The sequence below is a fragment of the Corapipo altera genome, unplaced genomic scaffold (genome assembly GCF_003945725.1).
Source record: "Corapipo altera isolate COAL_440 unplaced genomic scaffold, ASM394572v1 169, whole genome shotgun sequence".
NCBI classification, from domain to species: Eukaryota; Metazoa; Chordata; class Aves; order Passeriformes; family Pipridae; genus Corapipo; species Corapipo altera.
The window spans coordinates 1,304,370-1,319,177 of NW_020884946.1; the positions used below are offsets into that span (position 1 = coordinate 1,304,370).

A 14,808-nucleotide genomic window follows, 5' to 3' on the forward strand; every position below is an offset into this window, starting at 1 on the left:
ATATAGATATAGATATAGATATAGATATAGATATAGATATAGATATATCCACACTGTACATGCACACAAGCAGCCAAAAGAAGCAGAGAACCCACTTGCCTTGCCTAAGGCCAGACACATTGTCACCCAAAGGAAATTTTATCCCAGGATTTCACCTCTTTTTTTTTTTTTTTCTTTTTCCCTTAAAGACCCACCTCTGGGAGCCAATTGAACCTTTTGTAACCACAGTTTTCTTCAAAAAAGCAAAGAGAAAAAGCTGTTTAATCAAAAATGTTGTTCTTATTATCACCATTTCATCGTCCACATCTCACCATCAACACCCTGGTACCACGCTGGGCTCCTATCAGGGCTCAGGACTCAGGGGCAAGAGGATTTTCAGAGACCCCCACTACTGAAGGCACTTTCAGGAGCACTGAACTTACCAAAACCATGTTAAAAAGCCCCTATTTGTTTGGCAAGTGTGGGAGGTGAAAGGTCCCTTTAAGTAGATTTAAAGTGAAAACCATTAGCAGTGCATTGTTCATTCAGTTCCTTTATCCATGACATGAGAACAAAACGATCTGATCTAAGCAAAACCTCTGGTTTCATAGCAACAATGGCCATTTTATTTTTTTTTTGGTGGGGAAATATAATGTAAATCAGTGCTTAGGTGCATAACTTGTGACTACTTTATTTCCTGTACTAAAGTCTGTTGAAACGTTATTAAAATATAATTTAGCTAAACGGCTTCCTGGAAAGTAATAAAAAAACCCCAACATTTCTAGTATAAAAGTCAAAAAATATCAAAAGTGAGGTCATTTGTGAAAAATAATGATGCTGTTCAGCTTTTATATAACTCCTTCCATGAAATCTCAAAATATTTTTGAAGAAAATAGTGTGGATTGCCCTTCTGTAGTGCTGGGAATCGAGAGCCAGATGTGAGGAAATTGTCCTGCCCTGGCCCCAGGTTTTGGAAGACACGGCAGAATTACAGCCCAGGTTTCCTCAGCTCGATGGGGATCTTATGGCATCTCTCAAGGAGAGATGCAGTGGGTAAGGAAGCAGTGAGAAAAACTTCTAGAAGTGCTCAAACAGCTGTTTCAAAAGTCATCTGGGTGTCTTGGTAATTTGGTTGTCATTGAAGCCACGTCCTTCCCTGAGGTCTGTAAACATGCTAAAAGTCCTCTACTCTTGTCAGGTACCTCTGCTGGGACAAGGGGGCAGAGAAATGCATCTTTTCTGCTTTTATACCCAAAATTTCCATGACATACAGCCTGTGACACGACCCCCTGCTCCGCAGACACTGTCACCGCCCTGTCCTTCCCTTGCCATCGCTGCCTAATGGCCATTGCCCTTCAGAAAGCAAAAGTGAAGTTCCTGCAGGATCCAAAGCATCTTGGATGCTGAAGACTTGACATCTCCACTAAGTTTACTACAACCAGGTTATCATGTAACAGAGGAATCCCATCAGGTCTTTCTGACCTACAAATTTGGGATGAAAATGGCCGCGGCTCCCGTGCAGTGCCTGAGTTGGGTGTTCCAGGTACGGAGCAGATCTGAGGGACAGATGCCAAATTCACAAGTGAAAAAGACAAACAGTTTCCTAGATGGAGGTTTTCAGCCTCGATCTTGAGGCACATGCCACCCTCCAGCTTTGGAAATGTGAACTTCAGTCCTGCCGAGGAGTGATGGCTAAATTTAAGGTGACTCTGGGAGCAGGAGAAACTGGATCAATTTTTTTATGGGCAGTTCATTTATAAGATACTTCAATGACCCCAATGCTCCAATCAAAGCAAAATTTAGCCAGTCCAGATCTCGCCTTTAATCCTCTCTTTTTTCTGCAAAATAGAGTTCTCTTAGGAGAACAAACTCTGTGAGTTTTCAGGGTTGTTTTATCAGAGCTCCCTGCCACAGGCTGACACTGCTGGAATTTCCCTTCCCCACGGGGAAAATTAGGATAAAAGGAATTGGGTTTTGATCTGGTGCAGCTTCACTGGTTGGAGACAACCAACTTGTGAGACAACTGGGGTCACACCAGTTTCTCACCAGCCCCAAAAATGGGCTTGAGTGCTTCACTGCCCTTCCCCTAAGAAAAAGTGCTCCTGATGTTTAATCCAAACTCCCCGGCTGCTATTTAAAGCCTTCATTGCTTTTCATGTCCCTGATGAGAAATAACAGAGAAACATTATCACATAATATAAAATATTAAACACCTGTTGTAAATATTAAATTATATACAAATACAACCTGGCACAGATAATACTCGATGCATTGTTTACATTGCTGCTGATTAATATTGGAGATTAAAATTAATACTCGCATAACGTAAACATCAACATGCTTTTAGCATGCAATTAAGCTGAACAATTTCATCAGCACAAAATGTTCTCGTCCTTTCAAAATGAGACACAATAAAAACAAAGCAGCCCTGAAAATATCACTGAAATCAAACTCCAAATGCAAAACATTTAGATCATTAAAGATTATTTTTTTTTCCACTTCGGAACTGCTGTTTTCCAAACTAGAAGGCCGTGGTTGCAAGCAGACAGAAATTAAGGAGAGTGGGTTTAGGTGAGATATCAGGAAGACATTCTTCCCTGTGAGGGTGGGGAGGCCTTGGCACAGGTTGCCCAGAGAAGCTGGGGCTGCCCCATCCCTGGGAGTGTTCCAGGCCAGGTTGGACAGGGCTTGGAGCAACCTGGGATAGTGGAAGGTGTCCCTGCCCATGGCAGGGGGGTGGACTAGATGATCTTCAAGGTCCCTTCCAACTCAAACCACTCTGTGATTCTGTGATTCTATGATGGAGTGGATCCTCTTGTCTTCTCCACCACAGTCAGAGTCTGTCCCCCTCTTCACTGCTACGACGGGGTCATGAGAGCCACTGATATTTTGTTTCCAGAAAAAGCTGTTAAAAATGGGATGAATTAACAAAATTGTTGGATTTAAGGCATATGGAGTCTTCCTTTGGCATGGCTCACCACTGGCGAGGTCTCAGGTGGGAGACCATCACAAGAGGATGCAAACAAACTGGGCAAACAGAGGGGTAAGACAAAGGAGATCAGAGGCCAAGAGGACTTAAAGCCTGAAGGAAATAGGGAAAAAAGACTGAGGGAAGAGCTCCCAACAGTCCTCAGAGTTATAAAAGTCCTTCTGAGACTGTTCTCCATGTCCGCTGCAGGCAGGACAAGAAGGGGTGAATTAAAGTGCAGCACATTCTGGGAAGATTCAAGGAAATCTTTCCGATTACAAGGTTAATTAAGCAGAGGTATAGATTAACTGGGGGAGCACAGGAGCCCACATCACTGGAAATCTTTAGGAACAAGTTAGACAGGCATGTAGGAATGATGTGGAATGGAGTGTCACCTTGGAACTGGCGACGTGTTAAACAGACATCCATTTCCCCTGATTGCTCTTATCCTCTGTGTTTTATCTCCCCAGGAGTCTGTCCAGCTGGATTTTAGCCACATGGGAGCTAAGAGGTTGCATTAGCTCTTCAGCAAGCTCTCAGACATCCACCAGAATGAGTGGAGACTAAACCCAGGAGATCCCTGCAGGGAAACCTCTTCCCGCTGTCCTCGCCCGGGACGTCCCGCTGTTCAGTGCTCCATCTGAAAATCCCACGGCTGCAGGGAACAAGGCAGGATGTAAAGCGAAGAAGACAAAATGTGGGTGTGCAATTAGGTGACAGCACATGTCCTGGCAGATGATTGCAGTGATAAAGCATTCCATATGCTCCGGCTCCTATGTAAATCCTCCTCGGCTGACATCATTCTGGAGCATTTGAGAACATACGCCGGCCCCTTATGTTTTCCCTGTCCTTCATAAGTGTTGCCAAGCACGGAATATCTAAACACAATTAACCTCTGTGTTGAGAGGCTCTGCTACATCCTCAGGGAGCTTCTCCCAGATATCCTTGGAGGCAGGGACATTGCCCTCCAGGGCTGGAGCAAATCCATAGGGGTTGCAGCAGCCTGCACGGGGAGCAGACAACTCTTGTCCCATCCACCAAAGAACTGGTGAACCAAAGGTGCCAAACTGGGGCCAGTTTGAGATTAGAAATGCAATGCTCAAACGAGATGGTGCATCCTGGCAGTGCCCAGGGCATCCCAGCCCAGATCCACGACCCGGATCTCGGCATCCAGAAAGCCACTGGTACGAATTGCTAAGCAATTTAGCAGTATTAGATCAGAGGGAAAGCAGGGGAAGAGAAATTGCCAACAGGGACTTCTCCAGAGCAAATTCCTGTCAATCTTTCCCACTCTTTGACAAGAAAACCAGCCTGGCTGAAGGAGGGAAGACTGAGCTGTGACAGATCCTCACCCCGGGGAGGCTCCTGGCGCCCTCTCTGCTGACAGTTTTGCAAACAAACAAGGGGAACCTGATCCAGGTGAGGTTACAAAGGGGGGGCACAACACAGGGGAGGAAACCTGCAGTCAGCAAGCTGTTATCAGGCACTCGAGGCACCCAGTCCCTGTATATTCCAAATTTGCATTAGCAACCCGGATGATAAACTCAGGAAGGTGTTGGAAAGAAAGTGTGTGGATAACTCTGGGCTGTCAGTGCTGCCAGGTTTTTGGAAGGCAGATAATTAGAAGCAATCTTAATAAATTCATGGCATTTATTTCGAGGGAGCTGCACAGAATTCAGTGGGAACGGAGAAGTAACGGGCTGTGTTTCAAATGGATAACTAACATCCAAATCCAGGTTGGGGAATAGCATCTGGAGAGGTCTAAAACATGACAAAAATAGCTGAGGAGGTGGTGATGGGATCCAGCTTGGGATGACACTCATGAGGGAAAGGGCAGGCACAAGGGCCACCCTTGGGTGCATCGATGGGAGGTGACACCTCTCCCTGGGCACAATGTGATGCTCCACAGCTTAAGGATAATGCAGATGAGATGGAGTTGGTCCAGGAAAGAGCAACCTGACACGGTCTGGAAACAACAGCCAACACAGAAAGGATTAAAGAATTGGGGGCTGCAGACTTTTTCACCATCTGCTGTTAAAAAAAAAAAAAAAAAAGAAAACAAGCTCAGGTTTTGTCTGCTTTACCCAGAGACAGAGTGATAATTGGATACATTCAGCTGCATGTTTCACAATAAGCAGCTTCACATCAGTGGTTGGATCCCCAAAAGCAGGTTCTCTGCCCTGCAACGGCTCCTGGGATGAGGTTTCCCAGGCAGCACCTTCCCTTTGCAGCAGTGCAAGACAGCACACAAAGCTTGGGCATGATTTTCCTCTGCTGTGCTGGTCACCCTCAGCTGCTTCTCAACTCCTGCAGCTCACAGCGATGAGATGTTTTCATTCCTATTAATTTTACAGGAGTTGCACTATGGACACCTGCATGTGTTTTACTGGACCTGTCCTGGAACAGTCACAGACGTCGGTCTTTAAATTTCTGCTTTCCACCGTTTTTTTGCAAAGCTGGTCTCCAGACCACTTCTTTGGAGTATCACTGGTTTTTTTGTTCCCCTCAAGTGGATTGTCTGAATTTTTTCATTCCCAGAGGAGGCCTGGGCATCCTAAGGAAGCAGGATAACAGTCCCTGTGGGTCCCACAGGGTGGGCAGAGCAGGCAGGGTACCTATTGTTCTCTGCATCCGCTGCGGCTACAGGAGGAGGAAATCAGCTTTATCTGAAGCAAAGAACGACACCAATTAGGAAAATTATAAGGAAAAACTTCCTGGCAATAGCGTAGCAGTACATGGGAACAGGCACCTCAGGCAACTGCAGAAAGATAAATAAAAAATAAATATTTTTAAGAAACTGCCCTATGGGAGATGCTTTTCCATATACAGGGAGAGGATATTGTCACCTCATCCTCTGTGGTCAACACCTGATCCTCTCCCACACTAATTTACAGGATTCCCCTCTCTCCCTATCCCATCACATCACTCTTCTAGGTCCCTGAATCCCTCTTCCACTGGCAGCACCACGCTCCAGGGCCCCACCCTCACCCTGGACACCCACCACACTGAGCATCCCTTTAAAGGTTAAGAAGATTCCACACCTTTCCAAAGGGCTGGGAGAAGGGAAGAGGTTTTTGCAAGGCACCGAGGTGGATGGAGGACAAGGGTGGGTGTTTTGCCTCTCCTCACAAGCATCTGACAGGGGAAGGTTCATGTGGCGTCCACTACAAAGCCCCTGCCACTGGCACTGCAGAGGAATGTGCTGCAGGGTCTGCTCTGGAGCCCACCCAAGCATCATCCACATGCAGGGGGTCCCATCTAGTGGGAAAGCCACCTCTTATTCCCTTATAAGGAAAAAAAAAATAAATCTATTTATCTTCTCCTAGCCATAGCAAAGCAACCAAAACCCCCCAAAATCTCTAAGCTCCCTTTTAACTAAGTTATTCCCTATGAAAAACATTCTAGGGAAGAAAATAAAGCAGAGCCAGCCCAAATATCCAAAGGCAACTCCCAACAAGGGGATTGCAGAAGGGCCACAGTGGCTTGGCACGTAGCAGCAGCCAACAAGAAGAGCAGGGCAAGCTGCTGGCACACAGGTGGCTCATAAATCCCGTGTCTAGTGGGCTTTGTTTGCCTTTTTATCTGCTGGGGGAGAGCAGAAAGATCACACAATGAAATACATTGTTCCCTTGGCGCTTCTCAGGTGTCTCTCTGGCCCGTGTTGCCCCTAATCAGAGACAAAACCGTGGTGCTGAGCTGCAAGGACACATCTGAGAGTGGAAATGTGTATTGGGAGGGGTATCTCAGGAGGTTCTGCCTCTCACCGTGTACGCGAATTTCCTAAAAAGCCAGAGAACAGCAAAAAAAAAAAAAAAAAAAACACAAAAAAAGCCCTTCCCTTCCACCTGTGTCCTTGCTAATCATCTCAGCAGATCTCTGAGCCCATCAGGCAGCAGGGAGGGAACCCCTCCTCATCCCAGCAGGTCACCAAGCCTCGTGCAGTGCGGCAAAGCCATTCGGATGCCCATGGCATGGCATGGAGCCGGAGGGATCCGAGCCAGAGACCAGCCTGGCAGACCTGCAGGCAGGAGGGGGCCACCAGGACTCTGCCAACAAGCTGCTCCTGGCATCCCTGCCCTCCCCTTCCTCCTTCAATATATCCAACTATTTGGTAGCAAACACGTAGCTGCGCTTTGCTGTCACAAATGCAGCATTTAGGTTTGGATCTCTCCCTTGAGTTAATCCCTGTTGCTGTCTGATATTCCCAGCTTTCCCTCCATGTCTCTCCATTTGCAGATAATAAAATTACAACTGCTCGATTCCAACCAGCAAAAAGACATTCCAGCCCCGGGCTGAGGCTCCCTGGGGTCTGGCAGGGCTGGAGTTGCTCGTGTCAGGGAGAAGTCACGACCCACAGGGGGAAGGAAGCTCCAGTTCAGACGTGCATTTTTTGTGGCTGTGCTTGAAGTTTCTATAGCTACCAAAAATGAGTTGTCAGGAAATACTGCTGCACCCTTCTCCACAGGCTGCTTTGGAGTGGGAAAGCAGGAAATGGGGCCCATTGGAAGTAGTTTTAACTTCCCATATTTAAGTGTCTCTCCTCCTCTTGTCTCCCTACCCCCTTTCTGAGATGGAAGAGCACATTTGGCCCTGTGCTGGCGGTGCTTCACCAAGCTCAGTGGTCAGATTGCAAGGCCAGATGCAGCACAGTTTTCCTGCAGAGCTGGGAGTGACAGTGGCCAAGGACCCCGAAATCAGCTGGGAGGCAGCGTGCCAGGACGAGCAGGGGCTGCTGCAGGAGGGGTTGGTTCCCAGCCCTGGGGTCTCCAGGTCCTGGGCACTGATGTTTGTGCTGCTGAGCCCTGCAAGGATCCTGCAGAAATGCAAACCCAGCTCCATTTTCCCTCCCTTTCCCTGTTTCCATCAATCCTTTGTCTTTTGCATACACATATAAATGCACACAGCATGCAACAGATAACCTTTAAATAATCTGTAATGCTGCTTCCTGATTTCTTTAGGGAGTCACAACCTCTCAAAAGCCAGAATCAACCCTTGGAGACCATGCTGAACCCCGAGGCCACCTTTGCATTACGGTGCTTGTATCCACTGCTACAGTGATAAAATCCACCTTCCCTCTTCAGTGAGCCAGACTTCCACATGCTTTTGGGAATAATGCACATGCTGTTACACACAGTGCCTAGATTGCTCCAGGGGGACACAGGGGTACTCAGACACGGGACAATAAGTAGGGTGTAAAGACCATTTCCTCAAAGGGGTTGAGATATTTGAGTCCTAGAAGTAACAAACCTCACTTTGTTCAGGGATGAACGTGTTTCTGGAGGCATTATCTAGATCCAAGGTGTTTCTCCTCCTTTTGCCAGGTGTTGGGACACAACAGTGCAGGGAAATGCACTCACATTCCTGACAATTTATGTTCTCCAGCAATTTGAGTGTCTTTCCACAACACATACATACATAGATGGGGTGGTCCCTTTGGACTGATGAATTAGTAAGATGTGAGGCTTGGGAGGTCAGAGATTGGGTTCACACAAACATCCCGAAGTTCAAATGTTTTCCCAAAGCTTGTCTCAACTTTAGGTGACCTTCTTCAGTCTGGAAACGTGAGGCAGCCGGTGCTCCCCGTGAGATTACCAACACATCGTGAATCCAGCAAAGTCTGCAGCATCAACAGCAAAAAAACACCACTTTTCCTGGAGTATTCATTTGATTCTTGCCTTCAGCTGCTGGCCAGGGCCAGGAGGGCTCTCACTCATAATGATGACCTTGGTCAAACACGATATAATGCTTTGGACAGTGTCCAGGTGCTCTCCAATGATGTGGACATGACCTTCAGATGTTCCTCCCTCTGTCCTTCGTGCAACCCTCTAGACCCAACACCCAGAAATTGGTCAGAGATTTCCTTATTAAGCAAAAGCTTAATGAGCTCTGATTCACCAACATCATGGCAGGGGTGGCCATCACCCAGACGCAGTAGGGAGGCCCGAAGATGACAGATGCACACCTTTACCTGTAACAATGTTATTCCTCAATCCCTGTGATGTCCTGCCCTGATTTAGGGCCCAACTTGCTAAATGCTGGGCACACATCTAGCAAAGGACAGCAGCACATCCTTATCCTCATTCTAAAATCTGCCTCCTTCCCACGCAGGGAGGTGACTCAGATGCTGAGCCTGGACACAGTATCCTGTAGATACTCGCAGAGTAACAAACTACCCAGAAGTGTTAATAAACCCCAGGCTGCTGGTGGACATTTTGCTGCCTGCAAGATCTTTCACAACATTAAAATCACTGCCCTTTAGCAGAGCTCACAAACAAAACAAAGCCACCCCAGGTCAGTGCTTTAGTTATGAGCTGCTTAACAACGAGCAATATTTCTGCTGTTTTTTCTGAAACGGATTCTGCTACATTTTGCTGTTGTCTGAATTGCCAGGAGATGAACAACCTCTCTCCTGGGTCTGAAAAATCTCCTTTTACCACTGAAACTAATTATGCTGTTAACCACTAATGCTGCCCAAGAAGAGCTAATGAGTTTCTAGACAGTGGGTGTTTTATCTCCCATGCACAGAGAGCTACAGCCATACAAGATCCAGCACCAACACAAAACTTCTGTGGCAGTCACAGTCTGCCTGGCTAAGGGGAGAACCTTGGACACAACTGCTCCAAAACACCTGTCCCTGTCTCCACCACCTGCAATGCTCAGGAAACCAGCGGTGGAGATGTAAATGAAAGGATGCCCCATTGCTTTTACACCCCAGGACGTTGTCAGCCTTAATGAGTTAATATTGTTAAACCCTCCTGTGCTCATCAGCTGGGAAACAGTGTAGGAAAGGCACTTCCCAAGGTGGCCCCCCCAAGACAGTGTTTGTACACTCCCATCTCCTCCCAAGACCATGTTTTTTATATTCCCTTTTCCTTCAGCCATCTGCTGCCTTTCCATGTCCCCCCAGGAGACATGTCCTGTTGTTGTTGCGAGGTTTTATTGTTATCATCATCATTAGTTCTTAGGATTAATATCATAGAAGTAGCATGGAGCACTAATCAGTCCCTTTTGTGCTTCAATAGGGTCTGTAGGAATAGGACAAGGGGCAATGGTTTTATAATAAAAAAGGTAAATTTGGACTAGATATAAAACAGACACTTTCCATGGTGAGAGTGGTGGAACACTGGCACAGGTTGACCAAAGAGGCGGTGGATGCCCCATCCCCAGGAACATTCAAGGCCAGGTCAGACGGAGCTCTGAGCAACCTGATGTGTTTGACAATGTCCCTGCTCATTGCAGGGGGTTGGACTGGATGACCTTTAAAGGTCCTTTCAAGCCCAAACCATTCTATGATTCATGTAGTACAAACACTGTTGGAGATATCCCACGCTTGTCCTAGTCACCTTCCAGTGCAAACTAAGTAAATTAAGGGTTCCACTGGGCATTATCTTACCTAAAAAAACCTCAACATCCATCTCTAGCAGGCTCATGGGCTGCACAGCCACAGTCACAGGAAGAGTCTGGAAGGAGGCAAGTCACCTCCTCCATGAAGCTGAGACAGTGGATATCCACGGAAAACATCCATGATTTGATTCTCGAATGGGTACCCTTAGTAGGACAGGTTATTTCTCCCCATCACATCATTAGACACCTCTGGTGGGGTGGGAAGACTCCTACGTAGGCTGGAGCAGAACTGAGCAGCACCCCAGAGTTTGTTTTTCCTGAATTGTGATGTCTGATCCTTGATGTTACCCAGTGGGACGTGATCCAAAACTCCCAGCTTGCTTTTCTTCCCCCAGCACTAACCCACTCCTCAACAGCCTTATTCACCAGTTTGTCCGTAGGGTTACCAATGCTTTCCATTGTCCCCAGGATACCACAGGAATTAAAGTAACACTGTACAGAGCTCAGAGGTGAGAAATGACCACAAATACTGCTGATACCACAAATTTTACCTTTGACCTTCCTCCCGAAGCAACAAGTCCAAATTCTTCCTTTTCCCCACATCACAACATTTGGACTCAATGACCCTGGAGGTCCTTTCCAGCCTTAGTGATTCCTTGATTGTATGACCAGCACTGGTGAGGAGGCACTCCTGGGAGCAGACCCAGAGCTGGGGTGCCTCTCCAAGGCACCCAGCCCAAATACTGGCAGTGGTGGACACCCAAAACTCTGCAACCCACTCTGTGTTCACTGCAGACATCAATGCCTATTGCTGGTCATGACATGGATCCTGTTTAGTGAATCCAGTAGAAACAAATTCTCCCTGACCTCAGCGAAGGTCTTGGGAGCAGAGGGAGACACACTGCTTGCTGACCCCACGGTGGGCAGCCCCCAGGCTAGGTAGGAGTGGGAGACTGGGATGCCCAAATGTGCCTGCAAGATTTCCAGCTCTCTTTCCAGCTCTCTTTCCATCCTCAACCTTGCTAAATCTGCTAAATAAACACCTACACTTTATCGAGCATCTCACCTCTCCACACAGCAGGTGATTTCCCTGCATGTCACCGGTTTTTGACCTGCATATTCATGGTGTTAATTATGCTCAGCAAAAGCAGCAGCATCACTGTCTCCACATTTCTCTGTCTTCCTTCCCGACTCACAGAGCTCCTCCGAGTCCTCTGTGACCAACTTTCTATGCTGTGCAGCCTTTCCCAGCTCCCCCCGTTTTAAACATAAGAGTATTTTTATATTGCATTCTTTGATGGATCATTCAAAGGCTTCAATAACCACATCTCAGGTTTTGTAGCCTTCCCTGAGCGCTGCCTACTGCTGTTGTTTACATCTGGGACTTCCAATTGCACAACGGTTCCTTCATGAAAACGTTACTTCCTCGCACTTGGGTTGAACTTGTGGCTTGAAATTGTCTCTTTCTGTGTGTTTGTGTGCATTTTCTGCGTCTGCTATGGCCAGACAGCAGCTGTCTGCTTCCTGAGAAGAAATTGCTGCTGTAAAAACATCCCCTGCATAGATAGGATGAGTCCTGAAGGAAGAGAATAAAGTATACGGTGCCATCAAGGTAGGAAAAGGGAGGTCAAAGAGCCTCAGGGACTCTGGCAAGCCTGGGAAACTTCTGGAAGTGGAGCTGAGAGTGAGGAGAACTTGCAAGGAGAGGGAAAGTTGATTTCCCTTATTTTTGCCTTTTTCATTGCCTTCCCTGTGCTCACCATGGAACTACAGGGGGTTTCTACCCAGGAAAGGGGACTGGTCCTATCACGGGGAGTTGGAGGTCAGGGAATGCAGAGCCCTGGAGGGCTGGAGCCCAGAGGTGAACTCGAGTTACACATTTGGGAGCCACTTTCATGCACAAGGCAAATCCATCATTTTGGGGAGTTCAGGAATAAGGAGCATTACCAATGTAGACCAACCCACCCACAGATACACCCCTGGGGTTTCACACCAGCGAGCTGGGGCCTTGGCTTGTGTCCCCTACCACTGCAAGGGCCTCTTGGAGCTCCTCAGCTTTCAAGGTGCTTCATCCCATCCAGGGCAGCCATCCCATAGGAGGTGATCTGGAATCTCTGGAGTTTCTTCTTCTCCACAGAGTGGGTGGACAGTAAGGGACTTTCCCTCACTCAGGGCTCAACATCTGGTGGAATCAACATCCCTGGGAGTGTTCAAAAAGCTTATGGATGTGGCACTTGGGAATATGGTTTAGTGGTGAACATGGTGGTGCTGGGTTAGTGGTTGGACTCATGATGTTGGAGGTATTTTCCAACCTAGATGATTCTATGATCTGCATATTCTGAGTGAGATTTTAACTTGGGTCTGGCCCTTTAACCCACTTGTTGGAGCCACACATCTCAAGAAAGGAGCAGCTGAGAGACCCTCAGGTGCTGAAGGAAAGGAGTAAAAGATGGGGGAGAGCAGGGGTTAAATGCTCAGACACTTCATCTCCAACATGAAATCCCGCTTAGGAAAAGATGCCAAAAAGAAAAATCTTTTCAAACCAGCAGCTGTAAAGGTCATGAGGGAAACTACAGGGTTGAAATGATGTCTTAGGCAGAGCAGAGGAGCACAGCCAGAGGAGCAGCTTGGCCAGCACCCCTTATGCCCCTGGCCAACCCAACACCACAGCCCTTGTCATGCTGGTGTTGGACCACCAGTGGTGATGATTTTGCCCCTTGGATGGCCCCATGTTGTCACTGGGAACAAACTGAACACACTCAAAAGCAGGTGTTGCACAGCCAGAGATGCTGGGAGTGGGAGCTGCCTCCCCAGCCAAGCATTCCCACAGGCAGTGGGCTCTGATGGTTCCATATAAACATCCATCTGTTCGAGGAACATCACAGGAAAACAGGCATTAAGCCCAGGAGCAACTGCTGGGCCTCCTTAGGCCTGGGCCTGAGATGTACCTTGTTCTCTTTTCTCCCCATCTTAACTTTTAAAGTCCAAATTTATCTCCCATGACACAATGCTGTGCACTGAAGGAGAGCAGTGCATGCAGTGACAGAGGAGGGACCAACAGATAAACACTGATCCCTGACATCTCATCCCCCCAGCACACATCCAAGCCATTTTCTCCAACCCACCTCAGCCATTCCTCTCCTCAGTCCTCCTTTTTTGCTTCCCTGAGTCTGAGAGTTTTGACTCTTGGACTGGGTTCCTCCTTCCTTTCAGGAAGCTCCTCTCTATTGAGTTCCTCATCATGTGTCTCCTTCAGTATATTCATCCCAACTCCAGTGGCAGCCTCGCCTGCAAGATGTTGTATTTTTCAGATTTCAGCCATTACAGTGAACATTGGGTGGCCACAAAACTCCTCTGCCTCGGCCAGAGAGTGTCAAGTTCCCTGGATCTGGATAAATCATGGGGGAGGGAGTTGTGTTTTATTTTCCTTGGAATTTATTCAACCAAACAAAACCCGCCCTGGCGTCGGCAGGGACCTGAGTGCCACCCCGGGAGAGCCCCCCTGCAGCTGAATGAGGCCTCTGTTGCAGCTCACACTGGCATCTCTGTGTGAGAGGCCCCAGGGTCTCTATTGTACAGGCACCCCTGGCCCGGGGTGGCACGGCCATCCCACCCTGTCCATCTGAATCCCCTTTGGACGCACAGAGCCCTCGGAGCAGACATACACTGCTGCGTGCAAGCCAGCAGGGCTGAAGCCCCCGTGGGGTTGGGAGGGCAGTAATGCCTGATTTCTGCAAAGTCTGAGGCCAAAACAGTGAGCCAGAGAAGTCATGGACACTGAAACCGCCTATTTAAGAAATAACTCAGGTCATCAGTCGCTGGTCCTGCCTGGTTCTTCTCCCAGATCAACACTCCGGGACTTGTAGCTGGATATTGATGAGAGTAGCTCAGCTGATTTAGCATGATGCTAATAACACCAAGATTGTGAGTTTGATCTCTGTGTGGGACATTCATTTAAGAGTTGGACTCAATTATCCTTGTGGGTCCCTTCAAACTCAGGATATCCTGCAAAATTTCTGTGAAAAGTGGGTCTGTCTGTTAAGAACAGATCCTAATCCACATCCTAAAGTAGCAAAATATCCAATTTTCCTAGAACCCACCAATCTTTTTTCAGTCAATCAATCAGTCTGGTTTTCAGGGGCACAGCACAGGGCACCCACAGTTCTGGGGAAAGGTGCAGGGCCCTGGGCAGGAGCACAGCACAGGGAAGCCCCACACTGGTGGGGGGCTTGAAACGGGCAATGAGGTGTTTGGCCACCACCATCACAAGGTCTCTGACTCCTCTGGAAACTCATCCTGGAGCCACAGAGGAAGGCATTATGGATGCTCCCCTGGATGGAGAGGCTCATGGTGTCCTGGGCTATCAGACACAGGTGGACATGTCCTGATGGACAAGGAAATCAAACCCAGCACTGCAAGTGATGCACTCCCGTGGCTTCTGCTGTGGACATTTTTAAACCAGTTGGTTTGTCGATGTGCTGGATAAATAAAGTGGGGAAAAAACAATTACAGAGGAG

The 14,808-nt window shown here is 47.8% G+C and overlaps 1 long non-coding RNA gene across 1 annotated transcript in view; it reads right to left on the bottom strand.

The window, feature by feature from the left end:
• The window catches only part of LOC113956282, a 20,032-nt gene extending 7,919 nt beyond the window's left edge, over nucleotides 1–12,113 (bottom strand). Inside the window, exons 1-2 of the long non-coding RNA XR_003530793.1 lie at nucleotides 12,102–12,113; nucleotides 9,382–9,389 (exon numbers count right to left, since the gene is read on the bottom strand). This is a non-coding gene — a long non-coding RNA (uncharacterized LOC113956282). The remainder of the gene's footprint in view (nucleotides 1–9,381; nucleotides 9,390–12,101) is intronic.
• Nucleotides 12,114–14,808: the final 2,695 nt, after the last annotated feature.